At 37.1% G+C, this 23,809-nt stretch overlaps 1 protein-coding gene across 7 annotated transcripts in view; it reads left to right on the plus strand.

The window, feature by feature from the left end:
- Positions 1-23,809, plus strand: part of CDH13 (cadherin 13) — a 449,261-nt gene that overhangs the window by 154,159 nt on the left and 271,293 nt on the right. The gene's annotated exons all lie outside the window — the stretch shown is intronic.

Genomic DNA, 23,809 nt, shown 5'->3' on the forward strand with positions numbered 1-23,809 from the left:
TGAAAGATGCATTACATCTTCAGGTGTAAATACTAAATATTCATATGGAATTGACTCAAATGAAAGAGCCTAAGTATCAAAATTGGCAAGTTCTTCTGATGTACTTAGGCCTGATAACCAGTTTGGCAATAACTGCAAATAGAAAAGTCAGACTCAAAATAATTAATTTAGAATTTACTGAGCCTTCATATTTGCTGTAGGTTGAAAGGACATGGGAATTAATTCTATGCTGAGGAAGTTAAATTTTCATTCAGGTCTGCTTATCTGTTGCCATTATACGTTATATACTACATCAACTTCTGCATTCAAATTCTGATCCACATTTACTCTCTGTCAATCTGTCTGTCTGCACTGTTGAGCTTGTTCCTCTGTACTGGAAATGCTAAGTCATGGCTTAATCCAGTGATTAAGCACTTGGTGGAAAGGCAGCCAACCCAGGGGAGCTCAGGTGCATGCAATGTAGCTGAGTGACCAGAAGGGGTGGAGCCAGGATCCACCCCTTCCCAGACCTCATTTAAGGGTTGGCAATGGAGGTAAGGGTGTTTTGTTGGAGATCCCTGTGTACCTGAGGCCTTTGGAAGGAAGGTAAGTGGATTCTTTTCTTTGTTGCTGTGTCTGTGGTTGCTGCATTTAAGCGTATCCTCATTTGCTGTAGCCTGGGGCTTTGCTACCCTGCAGTCTTTGCTGTGCTTTCCATTGCATTACAGTGTTACGTCCACTCTGCCTGCTTATTCCTGTATCTGTTTTTTTTTTTCCAGCTTGGAATTTCAGTGTAATACCAATCATATAGTTTAGGGAAAAGTGCTTCACAAGTTGATTGAAATGTTTACTTCACAGCCATGAGAGTAACAGAAAGAAATGTGAGGTAGCATTCATTTCTGTATCTTGGCATTTAGTAAAGAAGACAAGGCAGTGACTTCCTATGTTATTAAGCCTAGTACCACTAAAGACCTATAATTCTAAGGAATCATAAAGAAGCTGTGATGAGAATGGCTTATCAGTTGTTTTATTTTGGTATTTAGACTTTCAGCTGTCAAAGTTTTCATTGTGTTTCCCACAATAGGTTGGTGTAACTTAAGTTTTCCATTAAAAAAATTTAGCTTGAAGGGAAAGGATGAACAGACTTCTGAAAGTCTGTGGCTAAGGAAAGGTTTTGATCTGCACTTTAGTAGCTCGAGATGTGAATGTAGATTGCCAGCAGGGGAAAAGTATCAGAATGTGTAACTGTGCAGAGAGCTGATCAGAACGCTTAGAGGGAGTTTAATTTTATTTAAATATGCTGTATCTTCAGAAAGTTCAATTCTAACAAAGTCTTATTTGAGAAGCTCTTATGTGTCAGAGCTGTGGATTCAGGACCACGCACCATCAAACTCAGAGTACAAAAAGTACACTCAGACGACCCGGGCACTTAGCTGTCCTTGGTCTCAAACTAGCAAGACATGTTCTTTCTGGTGCATTCACAAGAATGTGATAGTGATTTTGATTTAACTCCAGGGTTTGAAAGCTTAGGAGCCATTTTAAAATGGTGATTCTCATTCTCCAGTTGGAAGTTATTGAAACCATGGAGAAGTTTGGAATATGCCAACTAGCATGCTGGAGTTGAACTTAAAGGGGTTGGTTTCTTTCTGAAGATCTGATTCTCTGAGAATTATATTCTGATGATTTTATACTGATCTACTTTGAGAAACAGCTCTTCCCTGTCTTTTTAAGGGAGATATTCTGTGGAAGTTACAATCTTGGGGAAGTTTTGCCTCCTGAGTAGAAATTAGAAGATGTGTGTTTGTACTGACTGCAACAGAGCTTTATTTGTGGCCTTTTCTCTATATCCTATTCAGGTTCTGAGTAGTCTTTTCTCAGAATGTTCCATCAATATTAATTAATATCTAATGTTGAAACTTATCACCAGATTATCTGTTTTTTGAAAGCCAAATCCAATTTGGCCCCACTCCTAAGTTCTGTTACAACCACTGTGTTGCTTCAGAGAGAGAAAACCAGTCTAGTCCTGATATATTCTGCTCTTTGCCAGTCTTCCTCATGGGTGGCTACACAGAGCCATCTCATAACGTTATCTCTACCTGTATTCACCAGTTCTTCATGAATTTTGAAATTCAGCTCATAACTGGAACGTTGTTCTTTTGCTATGTTGAGCTGTGGTGTGTGCAGTGCCTTTGGGAGTTAGATGATGCATTACTGTGAGCTGGGAAATCCATGTAATGAGGATCAACCCTTCTTCAAGATGATATATATGTCTTGGGGCTGTTTGTCCTACTTGGCCTCAGCTAGTATTCTGTAGCTGTTAAATACTTTTAGCAACCATTTCAGCTATCATTTGCCTATTTTAAACATAACAGACAGCTTTTTCTGTTTGTCATACCTCAGAAGGATATAAAGATTACAGCATCCTATCTGATGTGATTTTTCTGATAAATTTGAACTTAATCTTCTACTTTTACAGGCTGAATGTGTTAGCATGGATACATCAGAACTACTCCATCTGTTGAGGCAAGGAGCCTTGGCTACAAAGTGCTCAGAAGAAACCATAATATTTCAGCATAATTTTGTAGGGTTAAGATGAACACACGCTAAAGCACTGCTTAGCATTCAATGCTTAGAGTACCTTGTTTATTTAGGGGATAAGGAGTTATTAAATATTTCTCCGTTGCCAGCAGCTGCCTGGTCTTTACTGAAAGCATGGGACCTACATCTGTGAAATCCCATTGTTAGTGTTTCTAATCACAGATTCCCAACATGTTTGGGAATGACTGGCAGCGATGATCTCTGATGTGCTGACCGGCAGACTGAGCCTGGAAGAAGATAGTGTAATTCCTAAAACTTCGAAGGGTGATTACTACCAAATGTACTTCAGAGGAACATCGGAACTATTTAAAGCTTAAAAAGAGCAGAAAATCTTTTGGTATTCTAGTGGTTGAGGTGTATATGATTGCTTCCTGCTGAAGATGTGGGAAGATTCTAGATGACCTTACTGATTAGCTGTAAGTGATTAAGTACCTCCAAGGTCTTAGTATAGCCAGTAGCTGTTAGAGTACCACTTGCAGTATAATTCTGCTTTTTTTTTAAGTCTAAAGGTCATGTTTTCTTACTATTCTGCCAGAGACATATGAGTTCTGCGGAGCTTGCAGCTTTCAATCATAGGATGGCCATGACTGCGATATAAGGAGATGGATGGCTCCTCAGCATCATCAGCCAACTTGGCCATTGCTCTCTGATCACAGAATGTTGTGCAGCTTTTGACAGAAGAGACAAAGGTCTTCTGTCAGGCATGGAATATGAGTGCACAGAAGAGTTGCCATGGGCACATGAATGGTGCAGCATTATAGGGTGGTGTTACTGTATTTATAGTTAAGTGCATGTACGTACTTGTACCTGTGGGCAATCAGAGTGCTGTCTGACACAATGGAAGGAATGAAGTTCACTTACCTTCAGCTTAGGGCAGCGCTGATGACGTGTATATCTGTGCTTATGCTCTACTTTGCTTTATGTTTGTTTAATTATCTTTCATGTGGTCAGGACTTGACTGCTTGTGGTATTAAATAAATAAAATAGACACAGAAATGTTTTGATTCACCCAGGAATCCCAAAATGAACTTCAGGCTCATCCTGAATAATTCATAGAACTGCTAGGGATCTCTAATGGAAAAATAAATCACTCATGGAACTCTAGTGGGGAACAAACTGACAGAATTGATGAGTGGCAATAATTCAAAATTATGCCTCATCAAGTGCCTGCTTTGTTTTAAAGGACTAGTAGCGGGAGATTTCATCACATCTGAGCATTTGACCAGACATTAGTGAAAACATTTATTTGTTTAGTTTGAAAGTCTGCTTTTGTGGAGGACAGGAAGTATAGCCAAACTGTTTTTAGAGGCCCTTAAAAAAAATGGTGAGTTGAAGAATACAGCAACCTGGGAATTGAATTGTGTCCTCCGAGGCTAGATCAAATGTGTATTTCTTAGTCCTTCTCCCACTTCATAATCTAATGCTTGTTTTAATAACTAAACTCCTAGTACACTAGTTGCTAAAAGAAATCCTTAGGAAACAATCTTTCTCTACAGATAGGCTTTTTTTGTTTGTATGTGGTGGCAAATGCAGCCTTTATTTTCCACAGCTAAGAGAATTATTTGTAACTTTTATTTGTTACAGCATCACAGACACTGTGTGAGGGGAGTTAGATATCAAGAGTCTGGCTCTGAAGCAGATAAGAGGACAGGCAGATATTCAGAAATTCCAGGCTGGTAGTAACTTCACTGTGTGGTGCTCAGCAGTCTTCCATACAGAAGGATGAAGTGATTAAATTAGAAACTGTCAAACCCTCAGGACACTTTTCAGGCGCTAGATGGAAAAGGAAAAGAAGAGATAAGAGGGAGGAGCACACCCTGAGACAGCATGTTGTAGATGAGGAAAGTTTAGAATTGTCTCCAGCAGTAGCTCACACCGAAGGAAATGAGGTTGCTGGAGTCCTGCTACTCTGTTCAGTCCACTTTGTAACAGCGAGGGGCTTGTCAGATAGACTGCTTGTGCATTTCCTTCCCTCGAAGTATTGTTTTCCCAACATCCCTTCCACAGTTTATTATAGAGAGGATGGGAGAAGCAGCCTGGTGTAGAGCTTGCCCTCCTGCCTTGAAGACCTGAGTTCTTTCTCCTAAGTCACTGCCTCAATGCCTGCGCCTCTATTTCCTAAAGGATCAAACAGGTATAATGAAACGAAACTCCTTGGATTTAAATGTTAGTGTTTCTTATTTATGCCTTACTTCTCTGTTTTATCCTTGAAATACAGAGATTGCAAATTCTATTGATATGAGATAAAAAGTGCCCAGAGCCTTAAATCCTACATGCGTAGCTTTCTGCCTTAAAACAGATGAGAAAGGATCAATAATCTTATTATGATTCTCTTGCAGAAAAAATACTTGCACAAGGAAGTGAGTGGTTGAGTTTTGTAATCTGGCAGTTCAATAACTCATTTGGAAAATAAGATCAAGAATCAACCTCTCTGATATAGCAAGCAATTGTTCCAATTAATGTATGCTAACATTTTTCCAGTTTAGAATAGAGTTCCAAATAGGCTGAAAATGACTGTGCAAAAGCATGAAGATGGAATCGCATATGAGATATTGACAAACAGTCTAGAAGAGCTTCATATTATTAGATTTGCATATAGCGGTAGCTACAAAAAGTAATGCATTGCATAAATAAAATACTGTGTTCTGCTTTTCATTTTGAGGCTCAAAATAAAGTAAGTCACAGAGGTATATCAATATATGACATACCTATGAATTATTACACTGATCGAAACAGCATGTAGAATAGAATTACTTACAGATAATCTGTGGAGATGCTTTCCCTTTGGATGTGGTGGTTTCCCTTAGGCATATAAACATGAGTTTTCTTAAAGAGCAAACAAAGAAAAATGTCTAAATGTCTCTTTTTGCTTTTATGCTCAGTTTGCCAAAAAACTTAACATAGTGATGTTCCCCTATTAGCTGTGAAATGAACAACTTTCTATTGCTTTTACTTTTGTTCTTTATCGCACTGCGAACACCTATTCACTTGGACTTCATGCATTAAAAACTGAGCTGTAAGTGATTTTAGAACTTAACACCTGTGGGTTGATGAAATTTTGGTAGATGACTCTTCCCTGCTTTAATCATCAGTGGAAGGATGTAGTGCTACAATACAGGTTCCACAGAATACATCTTAATTAATGTCAATGAAAGCAAGATCTTGTTCTCATCAATGGGTCATTCTATAGTATCACTTAGCTGCCTTTTTTTGGCTATATTTTTATAAAAATCCTTCACTTGCTGCTTGGAAACAAGAGGGCTCCTTTTTTATAGTGAATTTCCTTAGCCACTGAAATAAGCTGTTTTCTGTATAAAAAAAAAAATTCCGGTCACTTAATTTCCTTTTCTATCCTGCACTCTGATCCAGAACCCCCTGAAATAACCAGATTCCAGCAGACCTGAGGTCAAACCCACAAAGCAGGAGTTCTGCCTGGCAGCGCCATGTGGATGTGATTCCTGTACATCTTTCCTGGGATGCTGTGGGGTGACCCTCCAAGTGCCATGGTGCAGTGCACAGGGGCTATGGCTTTCCACTTGCAGCCACACTCCCCTTTGCTCGTCTCTGCAGCAGAGCCTCGCCTCTGTTGTTAGGCTTGTGCTTTCCCTCAGGCCTGCACTGAATTTATCCTTCCAACTTAACTCTGCAAATTCCCCCTACCAAAGAAGCGCAGTTTTCATATACGCTGGCTTTGGAGTTTGCTCTGACAAAGATCCGTTTATCTGAGAGTTATCTTGGTGCCAAGAGTTGTGGCAGTTGCCATAGCAACAATTGCATATTGTGTTGAATACCAGAGTAAAAACTGTAAGGACCATGAGCCACTGGTGGTTTTCATTAATGTAACGTTCCCTATTTGGCCAAAGTGTGTCTTGTAAGTTTATTCATCATGTGCATAAATGCTTGGATCAAATGTGTAGGCTAGCTTTCCTTCCCTTTCCCTCAGTGCACAGCTTCAGCATGTAAATGAGATGTACTCGGTTATTTAAGGAGAGAAAAATGGTCTTATAGACTGGAACCATGAATAATTGACTGTGAAACAAGAAGGTGTTAGCTTTTGTGAATGTTCATTGCTTTCCTCTTTGAGTAATCTACATTCAGATTCTACGCAAACTAGGGAAGTATTTATCCTGGAAAAAGAACTTTGTGCTTTCCAGTAGCAAACGCAGCTAAGACAAGTACAGAATATGTCTAATGGGGAATCAAAGGTGAAATGAGATGGTGTTTTGAACTGATTGCAATCTTTGTTAATGATTCCAAATTACTCACTCATGAAAAATATCAATCAAAAATATTCTAAATGAGCATTTTTCAATTAAAAAAAAAACCCTACTTAAAATCATTAATCCTTTCAGCATTGAACTGCATTTAGACTTTCTGTCCTTTCTGCAGTAACAGGTATCATCCACAGGTTCTTTTTACTATTGCTTGCTGTGTATCTGGCATAAGGTTTTTTTGTGGAAGCTTAGGACCAAATGCAGTTCTAGAAAGCAACCAATTTTTATTCTATTTTCTTTTAAAACACACTTGGGTCTTATCCTTCATCCATAAGACTTAATGGCAAAGCACCCATAAATCTCACAGTGAGATTGTTTGCAGGTTACTTAAGTCTTCTAGCTGAATTAAAATGCACCCCAGCATAGAATACTAAGAAAAACTTATTTACTTATTACCACTAAAACATTTTTCTGAAAGCTTGAATGGTAGATGAGTTGTGTGAACACCTTTTGAATTGAATTATCATTTTTTTTATGATCTAGGATGCTAAATGTCCTTTATTTAAAAAAAAAAATCCACTAAATTTTGTGGAAGAGTGATAAATCATCATGCACTGACATACAATTTTTTTTTTCAAGCTTGACTCAGAACTGTAGCTTGAAAGTGTTCTGATATGGAGAAACTGTGCCTCTACTGTGTGTTAATATCTCAAAATTATTGATGAAATTGTGGGAGAATTGTACTACAGATGTGGGAACATTTAAAGGAACCATTTAGAACAGGTTTAAATCTCAAATTCATTGTAGTAAATGAGCATATAAGAGGGAAGGCAACAGGCTAAACATGATTTAGTAAAACATTAAGCAAGATCATAAAGGATAAGTAAATGTCTCTTAGGATATGTAATATCTTGCATTTATAAAATGGCTTTCTTTGTGTAAAATCCTTAAAGTGTAACCAATGAGTACATAGAAAAAGAATGCGTGTGTGTGTGTCAGCGTGCTCACATCAGTAAAAATAACAAATAAGAATAAAGAGATTTGCATGCACGTATAGAGATACTTGTGTAGATAGTTGTACTGTTAATGTATGATAAAACTTATTTTCACATCAGGGTAGGAATAGAGCCATTTTTTAAGAAGTTTCTGAAAAGGGCGTGGTGATTTCCATGTCATCCTAAAATTGCCATAACATCCCTAATGTCCTTAAATCCATAATGAATAAAAGTGTTACAGAGAACAGAAGAACCTGTGAGACTTCTGGTACAGAAAAGAACACCTCCATTTCTTCCATGTTCTTTCATTCATCATGCAGGAATTAAGTCAATATATGACAGCTATACCAGTTTCACCAGTGGTACTTCAGATTTATTAAGGAATAGAGGTGATTCTGAGTGGAAATCAAACAAAGCTGTGTTCAAAATTATATTCAAGGTTCATTTTTGTGTCAGATGCAAAATATAGCTATTGTTTTCCCACTATAATCTGTTCTAGTAGCTCACAGAAACAGGGTGGATTTGAAAGAGAGCTATAATAGGAGAAATTACTCACATGTAAAGATGATCTTAGACATTTCTCTCCATCAGAGACATCCATAATCAACCCTAATGATTGCCCCAGCAGTTCCATGCTGGTTTTCACAAATCTGAAGGAGCATTTATTATGTTTATTATAGTAACACCTATCTCAGCACACATCTTAAGCATTTAATGGAGCATCATGGGATAAAAATTTACATTTGTCCTCCCTCATTAACTTATTCTGCCACTGCAAGGACAGATGTCTCCTTTTGGTCCTGAAATTCCTTATTTGTTGATCATTATAATTCTGTTGGTTTCAAGAATAATCCTTTGTTTCTTATTTTACAGTTCATTTTCTCAGATCCCTAGAGTAACTTGGCAGGCTAAAGAATTCAGTATAAGAATGACAGAATTAAAGCTTAATGTAATATATCTATATAATAAGCATCTCTGTTAATATGTGTAGTCATCTTGGAGTTACTAATCATTCAGCTTCTCACTTCTTATTTCACCACCAAATCAAGCTGAATAATGTTTCCATTAAGCAGTTGATCCATCTTAGGAAAAAAGTTTTCTTTGTTATGTATATATCTCCTCTTACTGAGAGGGTGTATAAGGAGAGTAATTAAAGAAGAGTGGACAGGCAAGCAGTGCCACTTCCCCAGAGAAGTTGTGGATGCCCATTCCTGGAGGCATTCAAGGCCAGGCTGGAGGGGCATCCTGACCTAGTGGGTGGCAACCAGCACATGTCAGGTGGATTGGAACTGGGAGGTCTTCAAGGTCCCTTCCAACCTAAGCTGTTCTGTGAAGTGGCCTATTGTCCTGCTATAGCCAGAAGTTGGTTGCTGCAAATGCTTTTAGTGCTGCTGAAGCTCTTCTGAGTACTTTATTGCTATGGAAAAGGAAGATTTTATCTAACATAACTGACAAACAACCATGCTGATTGAAAAGGATAGACAGAATTCTACCTCCAGCTTCCTAGCAGAACTTGGCTACGATTGTTTGCTGCATAACCATAAGCAAGAAATTTGCTGGTGAGTGTTGGAAATAAATTTGTTAAAATACTTTTAGTAATTGTTCTGAGATCGGTTTGATCTCTGTTTTAGCAATGAAAAATCATTTAAACAGCAGCTGTTCAAACTACTACCAGCAACAGATATCTTTAGTTTATCTGCAAGTCAGCAAACACCCTTGTGGTTGATGGTGCTCAATATTTACTGAATCACTTGGCATATGTTTGAACTGAATAGAAATTATCTTGAAATCCTTTTGTCTTTTGTTTCTTTTCTACCTTTAGAATTACACTGTGGTTTTGGGGCAAAATGAATTATGGCTATAGAATATGCAACTTTTTAATATAAGGAAGATATTGTAATTCTTCTAAAAGGAGAGATGGATCTAGCTCTAAGAGTGCTAGCTTTCTTGTGGACTTTTATGATAGTACTGAACACTATTGGGCTATATAAATATCTATCTTCTAATCACCCAGAAGAAAGATGACAGTATTTTTTAATGTCTGAAAGATTGTACAAAACTTTCTTTGTCAAATGTTGGTATAGTTTGGTGAGGTACTGGACTATCCTAGGAGATGCTCAAAACTTGATATCTTCATTGACCGTAGTGTACATTACTATCACCTTGACATAGTCTTGGCCTTCCTGAAAAAGAAATGTTAGTAAGAAATTTGATACTGATTGTGCTCTGAATGCTTTAAGTAAAAGGCTGTATCAAAATGCAAAGGATTTCCTTCAAACACAACAGTGTAGTGATAAAAAGAGCATGTCAGCCCCTGTGAAATAAGGCATTTGAATGCTCTCATGAGGTGTAAAAAAAATTCGGTTCAGATCTTTGAACTCACTAACAAAGCCTCCAGTAAATTCAAAATTCCCGATTAGCTGAGAAATACCACACACTGTAGTTGTTCTTTCTGAGCAGGATGAATCTTCTCATGTCTGTGACTTTTTTCTTAAGGTGAAATAATAAGTCAGCCACTCCTATTCAAAAGGAAATTAATGACTGCTGAAACATTGTTGGTAGACAAAACCCCTGCTGGGACAAGGTGTACTCTGTGATTATGCTCCAGCATTGTTGCATCTGGCAGGAATATTCAGATTGGGTATTCTGCTCTTATTGTGGTCTTTGTAGAAAGCGATACAGTCATGCCTCAGATTAAGATGATTATTTCACTCCTGTCCCATGCTTGATTTGACACATGATTCCTACCAGCCATTTGCAGCAGGATTTCTTGCTAGAATTGAAAGTGACCAAGTTGAATTCCTGATTTAGGAAATGGGAGGTTTCTTAATAGTTTTGGTGCTGGCTCAATCAAAAAGATGGTATTAATTATAGACTTTGATTTATTGCCATCAATTATATCCAAAACCAGACCTCTATACTAAGAGGTTTATTGGGAATGTTTGTATGTATTTGATTTCTAGCTACATCCATAGAAACACATCATATCAGAAGAATATCACGTTAGGAGTATATAAATGATATAAGCGGTTTTGGTTTTTTTTACAAAAAAAGATATATAACATAAATTTTCAGTGAAGTAATGTACCTACTACTTATAATCGTAATCTTAACATCAATGCAATTATTTGTCCTATCCATTCTGTTTCATTACTACCTGTAATCTGTTACTGAGCAATTTTTACTTGCTCTCCCGTCTTTCTGGTTATCAGCAGAGGCAAGTGGTTCCAGTGGAAAGTCAAGGCAGAAAGCGTCAGCTCTTCTATGTGATCAATTTAATATGATGCAAGTCCTGCCTCTTTCCGTTCTTGTTACCCTATCACCATGTGACTTAGCGAAGCTGGGTGAGGCACAGGATCCTTGAGAACCTGCTTTCTCCTGTCTATGAATAGGTCAAAATATGTGTTCTTAAATATTTAGGAAGCTGTGCAGGATGGGTTAAGTAACTTGCTCACTTCATCTACAGACAGTGGAATTTTCTCTCTGCTGCTGTACTGTGATATCTTTGTGTGGATTTCTCTATCCCCCTACTCCCAACATTCACTCGTCTAAAGCTGATAAAATCTTTGAAATAAGAGTTGTCTGACATGCTTCATATTGACCCTCAAATGAGCAATTGAAGTGGTGGTAAAAAAAAAAAAGAGGATGTTCAAAGACTGAATGCCAGAGCTGAGGAAGGTTTGATTCTGTGGTTCTGGCTCACGTGTAATGCTTAAACTCATTGCTTACCAAGTTTCGTGTATGTGCAAGGTAAGGATTGAAGCTTTATGTTACAGGGTTGATTTTAAGCATGACTATTCACAAAACCATGTAATTAATTGGGAAATCATAGAAAGCAGTACACTAAATGCAAACTCCATTAAGTCAATAGGAGTCATTCCACTGGCTTTAATGAGCTTTGAATTTACTCATAAATCTGCCATGAGAAGAGTCCAAATCAAAATTTGAGGGTGACCTTGATGTTAATTGTTAACACTTCCGTGTTCAGTTGCCAGGAAAACTGTGTGTAATAGTGGGGTGGTCACTTGGTGTATGGTCCTTTCTATTGGATGCTATTAGCATAATGTTATATAGACTATAAAATATTAAATCTGCATGGTGTTACTGGGCAGTCACAGTATGCCAATCATCTTACACATCTATAAAACAGAAACATTAATTTATTCTGCCATTTTAAGTGATATTCATGCCTTCAACTGAATCTTTGCAAAATTAATGCTTTTTTGATCAAGTAGTTCTTTAAAGGATTTCAGAAGTTTCTCACATCTTGGATGTTTTTAATCACAGACTTTATGTATTGACCTTAATTTCTTACAGATTTTGTCTGAAATCAGTAAACACTAAGACACAGTCTTATCGATCTTATGATGTTTAATAAATTTAATGTCTGTCCAATAATCTGTATCCCAAATGGCAATTATTCTTTCTTTAACATGTAATATGAGAATTGATTACAGGAAAAATAATGGGAAATATATAAGTATTATAGAAGGGAAATAATTGCTCTAATATTTGTCTGCTAAACAGAAAAATAGCTGGTTTACTTGAGGGATATAATTACCGTATCTCCTAGTGTCAGAAAACTAGGGGATAGTTAAGGTTTGGATTTTTCTTGTTTTTCTTTAATTTAGCATCTTTCCTGATTCCTTGTCACTGCTGGTAATTGTGTCTTTTCGTTTAGTTAGCACTTAATGCATTAGGCTGTATTTAGGATCATTTTATTGAAAATGTGTTTCAGAACAATTGTGAATTAAATAAGTGACATGATTAAGCCTCAGTTGTTAAAACTATAAAATGAAAAAACAAGGTGAAAAAAATTAATCGTGGCTCTACGCAATAGAAGGACTCTGGATTCTAGTGTAAGGATATGTATTTAGGAGAGCCAGAGGAGAGAGCAAAAGCATTTTGGATTTGTGTTAATTTTCCTTGGTTTTCCTGGAGCGATATTGAAATACCCGCAAAGATTGTGGCCTATAACATCTTGTTTAGACATGTAGTAAAAAATCTTGCCCAAAGACGTTCCTGACAAATCACAGGTTGGACAAAGGGGGAAAAACTGATACAATAGTGACAATTTCCACCTTTAAACCTTTCTGTCTCTAGTTTCTGTACATAAAATGGAGATATACTTTAAATATATTAAAGGTATGATCCTCAGATGAAAAAAATGATAGGAATCTTGCAGGCAGAGACCTCACAATTTTGGAATAAAGGCTATCTCATTTGGTTATTGATTTAAGTCCATTCTAAACCACTTATGTGTTGGGTTGCATGAGGTCAGTTTCAGGGTGGACAGGCATCTTGGAGATCTTGTTGTGGCCTGCAGTCTGCTGTGTAGTACTTACTGACTTTTTCTTCCTCTAGAAAGATAATGAGCAATTTAGCATAGAGAATTCATAGAATTGTTTGGGTTGGAAGGGACCTTTAAAGGTCACTTAGTCCAACTTGCCTGCAATGAACAGGGACACCTACAGCTAGATCAGGTTGCTCGAAGTAGATATTCAAACATATCTTTACCTGCCTTGACCTTATGCTCATTTCCAAACTCTTCTTGCCTTAAATTATAACATGGAACAATTAATTGACGTAATTCACTGTAGAAATTCTTGTATTAAAAGTGGCATATTAAGAATGTTTTTTCTGCAAGAAAGTTGTTTTATAGTTCTCTTTATTTCATATCTGACATTGTGCTAAACAGGAACATGACTTAACAGTTTATATTGATTTGCACACTGTTTTTTTGTTTCACGTTTCTGTTCAAAAGGAATCAGTGCTGACAAGTTAATGAATTCCAGCTACACATACATAGATAAGGCAAGGAATAAGCTTACTACCTGCTTTGTTCTAATTATGAAAGGTTTAACTAATGGAATGCCTTGCTTGAATTTCTCTGTAGTGAACAATCTGTTCTTATAGCAACCATCAACAAAGCAGAGACTATCTGGAGAAATGACATAATATATATCTGTTTATAGAAACTTTTTAACAAGTCTAAATTCATTTATCCCAGTATATTTATGTCTTCAGTACTTACATGTGGAATACAAAGTACATTGAGCTCAGTGGTTCTCAATTTATTGGGGATTCACAAAACTATGCTGAATTATATCTTTAAATTTATTTCTGTAAATGTGTGACTTTGAACAATAGGAAAGGAACTCGGGACTGTAAAACTACTTCTCAGTAGAAATTTTCCTACATGTGCTTCCCAAACTGGAAGAACTGTAAAATAGGATAGAAATAAGCTTTACATAACCACTGCCAATCTACAGTGTTGCACTTGCTGTGGTCATAGAGGGTGAAGACACTGTGATACTCTGTTTTGGTATGGACTTACTGGAAAGGTTATCCTCTCCTGGCTAGGAATTTACTGGTAGGCACTTTCTACATGACCAGCAGTAGTGCAAAGAAGAGTTAATCTTGTCAGGAATTTTGGCCACATAAGTCATTAGTGGACTTCTGAAACTGAAGATTTGCTTTCTAAACACTTGGATGGGTTACAAGAGTAAAGGAATGAAGAGATGAAGGGCATTTGACAGAGAAGCTAGATATACTGGCTATCTTGTGAAGTATATTTCTGTGGTGACCTTAAAAGGCAGGGAACAGTGTGTTTCATGCTTTCCATCATAATTTCTCTTTTCGTAAGAACAGGGTGGGGATGGTCATGGCATGATGCCCTGCATTTCAGATGCATGCCTTGCCAGGTGTTGCTCTGGCAATAGAAATAAACTGTTGTCCCTGAGGAATACACTAATAATAGTTGGGCAGCCAGACAAGTGGCATAAGCAAAAGTTTAAAACTGTATTTTCCAAGTTATGTCTGCACAGTATTAGAAGCCTGTTCTGCTTCCCCATTGTGCTGATGATCCTGACAGGCAAAGTCAAGGTGCAGTGGCTTTTTGACTTGAGAGGGAGCCATTATGTTTCAGGAGGATAGAGCTAGATGAGGAGCAGAAGAAAATCTTTTTCTTCCTTCTACTCCAAACCAAACAACACAAAGTTCATGACTAAGTAGCATCAGCAGCAATACTATTATTTGAGTATGTCAACATGAGAGGCTGTTAGAAGATATCTGTAAAATTTGAATCCCCGAAATTATCCTATTTGAGCAGATGAATGGGGTAAGTCTAATGCGAAATTCAGTTATTTGTCATTTTAGTACTGTTCATATCTTCTGGACATGAGAAAAAGGTGGAATAACAAAGATTCATTTTTATTTCAAGATTAAATTTTCAAAAGCTGAAGATTTGAACTTTACTCAAAACTTTTGACAAGGTTTGAAGAGCTATAGTTGTAAACAATACTACCAGCATAGCATCAAAGTACTGTTTTTATCGTGATTCTGTTTGTATTGTAAGAGTAAATGTCTCTCAGGAATTTCAAACTAAAATTTCAGGGTCAGGAAGTTTGTGACTATCCAAACTAACCTTCAGACAAGCCTATAAAAATTGCATGCGTTCTGTGCAAATGATGACTTGTGTTTTTTGAAGCGTAGCTGTATCAAACATGTGCAATGGGGTCTCTTAAGAAGGCTTTTACTATTCTTAAAGGTAATGTTGGCGATAGATTCATTGGGTTGCTTGAACTGTAAAGTTTGCATGTATTTGTAGAGTAAGTACAGAGATCTAATAGCACAGAAATGATATATATTCCTTCATTGCTTCAGACAAAAATTGAAGTGCTTGTGATTCAAAGGAAAAAAAAATAAAACCAAACCTTTCTGGGAATGATCTTGTTGTGATCCGTGCACTGGGGAACTAAACGAAATAGTCTGAAACTGCAGACTTCAACTGACACCTCATGCAGACCCCGTGCCTGAGGAGGACTTCGGTGAGATGTCACTGAGATGCTGATTCTGCTGCCATGCTCGGATCAGCAGCTTTAATCTGAGCACTTTCTTGTAGCTATTTGCTGTAGAGATTCCTACTAGCACTGAGAAGTGTTTTTGTGCTGTCTTTTGGGCATGTTGCATTAGAAACACTTGCTGAAATTTTGTGGGCCACCACCACACTGGTTTTGCACTTAAGGGTGGATAAGAGGAAACAATGTCACCAGTGAGTAATAGGAAGAAATCCCATTTGGACAAGACTTTTTTTGGAAGAGTAACTGGGAAGAGTTATGGGATAGAGGAGTGGAAAATAATGAGCTAAATGTGGCAGGCAAATGTCGTAGCACTGAATTCTTTATTTCTTCAAGCAGATTGTAGGTGGAAAATCAACTCAAATCAAGAGCAATATCTGTTTCCACAGGTTTCCTCAAATTGTTCATGCCCTCTCCCTTACTATAGTTTCTCTTTGCTGCCTGTAGCATGAGTCTCCTAAAACTTTGCTAAGATTATAATGCAATACCTTGGCACCAATCTCTCTTGTTTATGTGGCCATTAGTTCAAAGCCACAGACAAGCAATTTATTGGGTATGAAAAATGTCACCTATGGCACCCTCATTTGCATCTGAAAATTGATTTTTGTCACACTGGGAATTTAGGACAACCTTTTTTGGCAGCCAACATTGCCACAAAGCATAATAAAAATAATTATGTGACCACAAAAGCAGGTAAGGTTCACTGTAAATTTTAAGTCTTTACAGGACTGTAGTTGGCAAGGCATTGCTGATGAGACTATGAGAGAGTTACCTGTGGTAATCTTTCTTGATGATTTAATATTGACACCTCAACTTAAAGCGTAACGTGTGATTTCTAGCAAAGTGCTTAACAACATAATGGTGCTTGATTATGTTTAGTCAAACACTCCAGCATGACAGCAGAATATTAGAAATGCCAGCTGAACAATTGATGAACTATTAATTAAGATTTCTAAAGTGATAATTACTGTGCCACAGAATGTTTGTGAAGAAAGTACTGTAAAACACCTTTTGATGATCAGTTAAAACATATAATCTACTTAGCATTTTTGCAAGTGCTGAGTTAATTCGTTTGTCACTTTCTGATCTGCCAAGTTTTTGCCTCTTCACTGGTGAGACAGTTAATTTATGTGGGAGGATGTCATTGTCCGTTGTGATACTGAAAAATCCTATTAATTATCAGTGTGAAGTTGCTCAAATGCTTTCATGAGTTATTTTGGCAAAACAATTCCCTAGGGTAAGGTATATTTATATAGTAAATTCTTCTTAAGTCAAACCAGCCATTAATGGATTATGCAAACTTGTTTCCTTTCTTGTAAATAAATTGTTTTACAGCAGCATACACTATGAGAAAGTCCTCTGCCCACTGTAATGCTTTATCAGCTTAGAATAATCTACAGCTTCAATTTCAATGGTAAAAAGACACCATTCTTTAATATGAATGCAGCTTTTAATCTTAGCTCAGGTTGTTTATTATTTTCTTTTTTTTTTCCTTTTTCTATCTGCCATACTTAAATTGCCATCCTTTGCCTGGCTTTATAAGCTCATACTCCTTAAACCAGGTTACTGTATGCAGCTATGAAGGGAGCCATATACTACTGAGGATGGATGAGCATGATTTGACTGCAATGTGTGTGTCAGGGAAAGGCAAGAAAATAGGCGGAAGCTAATGTTATTTAAAGGATGCAAAAGTTTCTATGGTATTTAAAGTATGTGGTGGAGAAATTTGAGCTTATTGAGGAAGTTGTATTTGAAATCAAAATTTATACCTTTGTTTTCTAGTCAAATTCATATTCAGTGTTTTAATACTTCATTAATAACACTTTGCTATTCAACTGAATATTGAGAGAAATGCTCACTGAGTGACAGCACTCCTGGCTGTTTCTGTGCAATGCCTTTACCAGGATTTATGAGATAGGCTGTTAAACAGTAAGCAAGGGCTGCACGTACATATTTCACATTCTCTCAGTGCTGTTTCTGCTAGCAGGAGGATTTGAACTTTATCATGGGTTAGTCGCAGTCCACCCAAAACTAAGCCTTTTTTAAATCATCTGTGGCACAAATATTTTGTACTGATGTCAGACTTCAGCTGTTGGGCACACTTGCTGTCTCTGGGCCTCACTGGCATTAGTGAATAGCACAGCTGCTGGCTCAGTGGGAGAGTACCAGAATGTTTGCATGTCTTTGCCCATTGGCAGTGAGGTGAGACACTGGCTGTCGCACGTGTCACGAAGTATCAGGCCACCTTTACATTCCAATGTGGCATTACAAAGTCTGGCAAAAACTCAGATGTATTTTCTTTGCAAACGGGTTTATTACCCCTCAATTCTTTCAACCTGGCTTTAAATACTTACTGAAATAATAGTAAAAGAATTACTGTTGTTTTCTAAGTTTCTCTCTGTTCTAACAGACTTTTCGCCTTCAGGGTTTGTTATGTTTCATCTTTACAACTTTGGCTGTATTTAAAATGTATGCTTTATGGTTTGTAGAAATAGCTTGGATCAATTTGAGTGTGTTCAGTAACATAGTTCTGCCATATTTGGTTCTCTCCAATGGAGAGAAGCAGCCTTTGCTTGCAGAACTCTATATTTAGTTCTGAACAAAATATTTTGCTTTTATAAATCACTTCTTCCAATAGAAAAGAATCATTGCTATCAGTGCAGAAACTAGGCAAATACAAGAGCTTTACAAAGTTAAACAAAAAGGTGTGATTTCAAGGTTTCTCATGCATCAGCGAGGGGGGAAAAGATTCCATTACATGCTTATATAATCTACAGTGAAATACTAGGATGTAATATTTTCAACATTACTGAGCAAGAATATGAGCAACCTGAAGAAGAGTACTTGGTTTTTTTTTCTTTGTTCAAATCTATGGAAAAGGCAAATAACAATTTCCTTCAATCTCCATCATTTTTCCTGACCAAACCAGCTATGCTTTAGTCTAGGAGAGAAAATGCTAATCCTTGGAATGTACTAATGAGTAGAAAATAAAGATGTCTAAGTAGATAAGAAGTAAAGGAAATATTACATATACTATTTTTCATTCCATAGCGAGACTCTTGCAAGCTTCCAACTTAATCTCTGTTATCATTGTGTTTCTGTGGAAGGTCTCTTCAGCCAGTAAGATCTCTAAGTCATGCTCCCCACTGACTCTTGCTCTTCCTTTATTTTTAGTGCTTTTATTTTTTCTTTTATACAATTATGCCACTAGTTTTCCAAGTGGCACGGACATTATTTGTCCTGTCAAGTCTTTTCGATCACTGAGATAACCTTTTTGTTTTCATCTTGTGCTGTAAATGTAATAAATCAAATCCTTGCCAAAAGCAACTTCTGAATTTTATATCATGAAATTTGCATTTCATGCTCTGCTGCTTATTCACAGAATCCATCCAATCTGAAAAGAAAAATAATACCACGTGACTTGTATATCTAATACAAATAAATGTTTCTAAGCAACTGACTGAACAATCTGAGGATCAAAAATTACTCATCTGAGAAACTTGCGTATTATGGTAGATAATGTATTTATTCACAGATTTCAAGGTCTGTTAGCACACAGTTTGTAAACTGAAACAGGGCCAAAAATGTATCAAATTATGAATGCTGTAATTTATTAACCTCTATTAGATAAATTCGGCAAAATAAGCTGTTTTAAGTTAAGAGACTCTAATATTGTTCTTCACTTTCTGATGTTCAAGCAGCAGCAATCAGAACCTTACGCACTAGGCTGATAGTTTGGTTTTGCGGTAGTGCTGCATTCTAAAGGGAATGGTGTAAAGAAGGATGAATAATAGAGTAGAATGACTAATTGTACATTGCTTGGAAGCTCTGCACTTTATAAAAACAGCATGCTGTGCCTGATCTGATGTGCACAATGGGTTTTTGGTCACTTTTTGAACTAGAACTTTTGTACTTGGTGTGTGTGGGAAGAACTGAAGTATTTCTCTTATGAATTCATAATGCTATTCAAATACAGCCCATTCAAGATTATTCTGGGACTAGATGCATGATGGATAATGATACAGAGGATAAAGGAGTAAAGTGATTTTGCTGATTTTGCTCAAGCTTTGGGTACTCAGGTTTTTAGTTCAAGAATTCTCCTGCGTAAATGCCAGTGTGTCAGTAAAGGCAGCAGACCTCATAGGTCTCACATTAATGACTTCCGTGGCTTTGGAAGAACATAATGTGTGGAATAAAAATAGAACAGTTTGATTGTACTGAACACAACGTTTGCAAGCAAAGTGGATATTAGGAGGCAGATAATATTCAGTTCTCATCAAAGCTCAGGTTTTCGAATGTATCACTTCTCAGAAAGGCACTGGATTAGAATCTGAGGTCTGAACAGAGTTTTTTTAGATCTGTAGAGCGTATGGGCTAAAAAAAAGTGATCCACGGAAAGTCTCTGGAACCACTGATTAGAACAACACTGAAACTATATCATCTGTATTCCTTATGAGTACTTTACCCACTGAACTAGTGTACTGTCTGTCTCTGTTCAGTCCCTCCACAGTAGTCAGTAAGGGGCTATTGAGTGCTCTTATGCTGCCAACACCCAAAGTGTTAGCCCTTTGAGAGTATTCTTTCTTTTCGAAGTTCTTGCATGCTGTGTCCCGCAGACCAAAAACCCATGGCCAATGCTACAAAAAATGAGGCAGTAGGAGCAGCAGTGGAGATATTGAACAGATGGCATGCAGGCTGGGAGGAAGGTTGGATATGTCTTCTCTTGGCCAGGAAACTTGAATACGAGCTGTTTACTTGGTGTTTGTGTATATGGTGACTGTTCACTGTTCTCATCCCATGGAAACACTTAGATAAAAGACAACAGACATGAAGGAGGGAATATTTATATTTCTGTGCTACTGTGGCTGCAGGTTGTTAGGACAAAATGCTTAGATCAAACATGAATTTGAATGACATATAATATTGGACTATCAGTGTCACATCTCATGTATTATAAAGCTGTACTTGACTTCAGTTTCAGTAGTTATAATTCAGAAAAAAAAAGCTTCAAACTCTGGTAAACTGTAAGTCTTGCCATTTTAGGATACTTTTCCTGAAGTATGTAGCAATGAATATTGCTAACAACGTGATGTTAGAGCTCATGAATCATTGGTCTATTCCAGTATACCAATTAATTTTACAGTGAGAGAGACATTCTTTGAACTTCACAAATTAGACTTAATTGCCAGTATGTGATTACGGAGAAAAGTGAGAATGCACTGAGACCTCCAAGACTATGTCAGAGTTGCCTTCTTGCATCTTTTGCTTTTACTTTGGGAGTGTTCTGCAGAAAAGCTGGTCTTTGATTTCCCTGTTGCCCCAAACATATATGACAATAACAAGGCAACTTGTCATTTCTAGCCATCATGTATTAGAAGATCTGTGGAAGATATATCTGGAAATAAAATTGTACTGGATTACTTTTTTTTAGTGTCATGGTAGTCATACTTATTTTTAAAGTTTATTTTCTTAATGCAAATTTGAAATACCTCTCATCTAACTCAGAACTGCATGCTATCTTCAGTAATATTGTGTAGGTCTTTGAGATTGTCCAGACTAATGAATGATGTAGAACTTAGGAGCATTGTCATATGAATTTAATTAGGCTGCTATGGCAGAATCAAATAATACAGGGGGCGCTCAGGTCTTGTATTTTTGTTCTCAACAACTGCAGTCACCATCCATACTGTTCCAACACCAATACCATGGAGGTATTAAGTGTCTAAAAGACACTACACCAGAGTCTCTTACTTGTATCACAGAACAGAGTTAAGCTTCTGGTATCAGACACTTACTGTCTGTTAATTCGTTTGTACTGAAGAGTAAAAATACAACCCAAATTGTGAAGTGAATTAATACACTACCATTTTGGCTCTTTGCACTCAGTTAATGCCTGTTAATTAATTTGTTCTGAGTAGCTAGACCAAGCTGTGAAGTGGATTAATGTACTAACATTTCGTCCAAATTTCAAATTTAGTTTGGTGAATGAGGAGTTTTGCCTTAGCCCAGATCTAAGTGGGCATTTTGTCTTCATCAAAGACTACCACTCCATTTGTCAGTCTGGCAGCTCCTGTATGGGAAAAGCATAAAAGGACTGCCAGCTCTGTAGAGCACTGTGCATGCATAGTAAAGACTGATAGAATATATCTAGCCTTTTCCTGAGAATTGTTGTGCAGATCTGTGATCTCAACATTATGCATTCCTGCATTGCCATCTCATATAATGCATTATTTTTGCTGGTATTCAATACAACCCTGATCTAATGGAGTGGAGGAAGAAATTGTTGTGGGCATTTCAGCTTTACATTATGTGCAAGTGTGCAGCAGTATTAATGGAAAGAAAGGTATTCAAACTCCCAGGTAAATAGCTCTTGATTATTGCAAGAAGAAACAGACTTCCTAGATTCTTAATTAAATATGTCTTATTTTGCAGTGTAAGGTAACTGGCAGATTTTTTTGTAATACATTGGATTAAATCTTCTATATGTAATCTGTGCCATGCAAAGACTATAATTAATCTGTGTGTGCCCAACTGACTGCATATGCAGAGTTCATCTTGCCAAAATGTACAGTGTAGGGCTGTTGGACATACAATGTCAGTGGTTGCGTTCTGGATTTTTTTCTAGGTTTTGTGAAATTGCAGATAGGATTTCTCCAGCTCTAATCTATTGCATACATGTCTATTCTCCACTGTGGTACTTCACGCACATCGTGTCTGCTCTTAATGAGAAAGTCAGGGGTTAAAATGAAGGACATGATAAGGAATTGCCATTACTTTTCTTGCCTTGAATGAGTTGAAGGGCCTGTACCAGGAGTGTTCCTAAATCTACTAGGATTTCTGAAATTCTGATACTGTGCTTTCTGTGAGGGACTGATTATCTGGTGAAGATGGGTGAAATAGGAAAGCTTTGGAGGTGTAATCCCAAGAAGGATATCGCTGAAGAAAAACACCTAAGAATAAATATAAAATTAAAAGGCATTCTGGTAAACATACAAATTTTAGACCACTTCATTTGGGTAGAATTGTTTCTCTTGAACACTGATGATACAAATTCAAAATGAATGTTAAAGGATGAACATTTTCCAATGGGAAAACAGGGTTAGTGGAATTACACTGCCACCCGGAGTGAGGGAAAGTGGGGGGATGGAATTCAGGATTGCAGGAGGTGTTCAGGAAGAATAGAAAGATCGCACAGAGTTTAGAGAATAATAACAAGGTAAATAATCAATGGATTTTGCTTTAGATTACAGGTTGTTTTGTTGAGGGAATGGTGATAATGAGGAGACTGAGAGATAACAATAAATACGTGGCAATTGAGCTTGAAGAAATTGCTGAGGAAGCAAGGCTGAGAAGGTTTGAACTGTAATCACAGCTTGGAGTCTTGGAGAGGATAGGAAGAAATGTGCTTTATGCATCCATTCAGATATGGGACTGGGACTGCAGCTACTAGATCTATTAAACAGTATACATGATTTTAACATACAATATTATTGCTTTAGGGTATGATGAAATTGCTTTTGTGCAGCACAGTTAAAATGCAATGAATTTCAGAGCATTTGAGCAATCCAGAACACAAGTATAAAATGTGTTAGTTTTCTTCCACATACCTATAGCTCACCGCCCTGCAGCAAGAGGTAGAAACCTGTTTTTCCAAAGTAGAACAATTTTTGATATGAATAGGGCTTATTTTTTGTAAGGAATAAAGTTTCTTTATTAGGAATTGTTCTTATATTCCAGTATTGAAACATGAAACAACTTGCTCATGGCTGCTCATGCTGTTTCAAATTTTTATTCACATCAGTCTTATCTACAGTTTTTGTGACCTTATATAGGCTTCTGTTCATCATTGTTTCATTTATTGTGCCTTAGAATCAAGATGTGTTTTCTACATGATTTTTCTCTTTCTCACTCCGGATATTAGGGTATTTCCAACATTCTGGAGGCTTGCTGGATCTAAAGAGAAGTTCTTGCATCATGTGTTCTTCCAGTATAAATGGAAAAAGGAATCTGCTTAGTGGGTAGAAATATTAAAAGTAAGAAGTTAAGGCTTTGTGTCCATGCCGTGCAATTAATTTTCCACATGGTTTTGGTTAATTTTCAAAAGGATCAGATTTGTGAAAGACTTCAACTGCATCAGGATTCCAGTACGTGTCTAGTACTATCT

This window comes from Numida meleagris, chromosome 10 (assembly GCF_002078875.1).
Source record: "Numida meleagris isolate 19003 breed g44 Domestic line chromosome 10, NumMel1.0, whole genome shotgun sequence".
In the NCBI taxonomy this organism is placed as follows: domain Eukaryota; kingdom Metazoa; phylum Chordata; class Aves; order Galliformes; family Numididae; genus Numida; species Numida meleagris.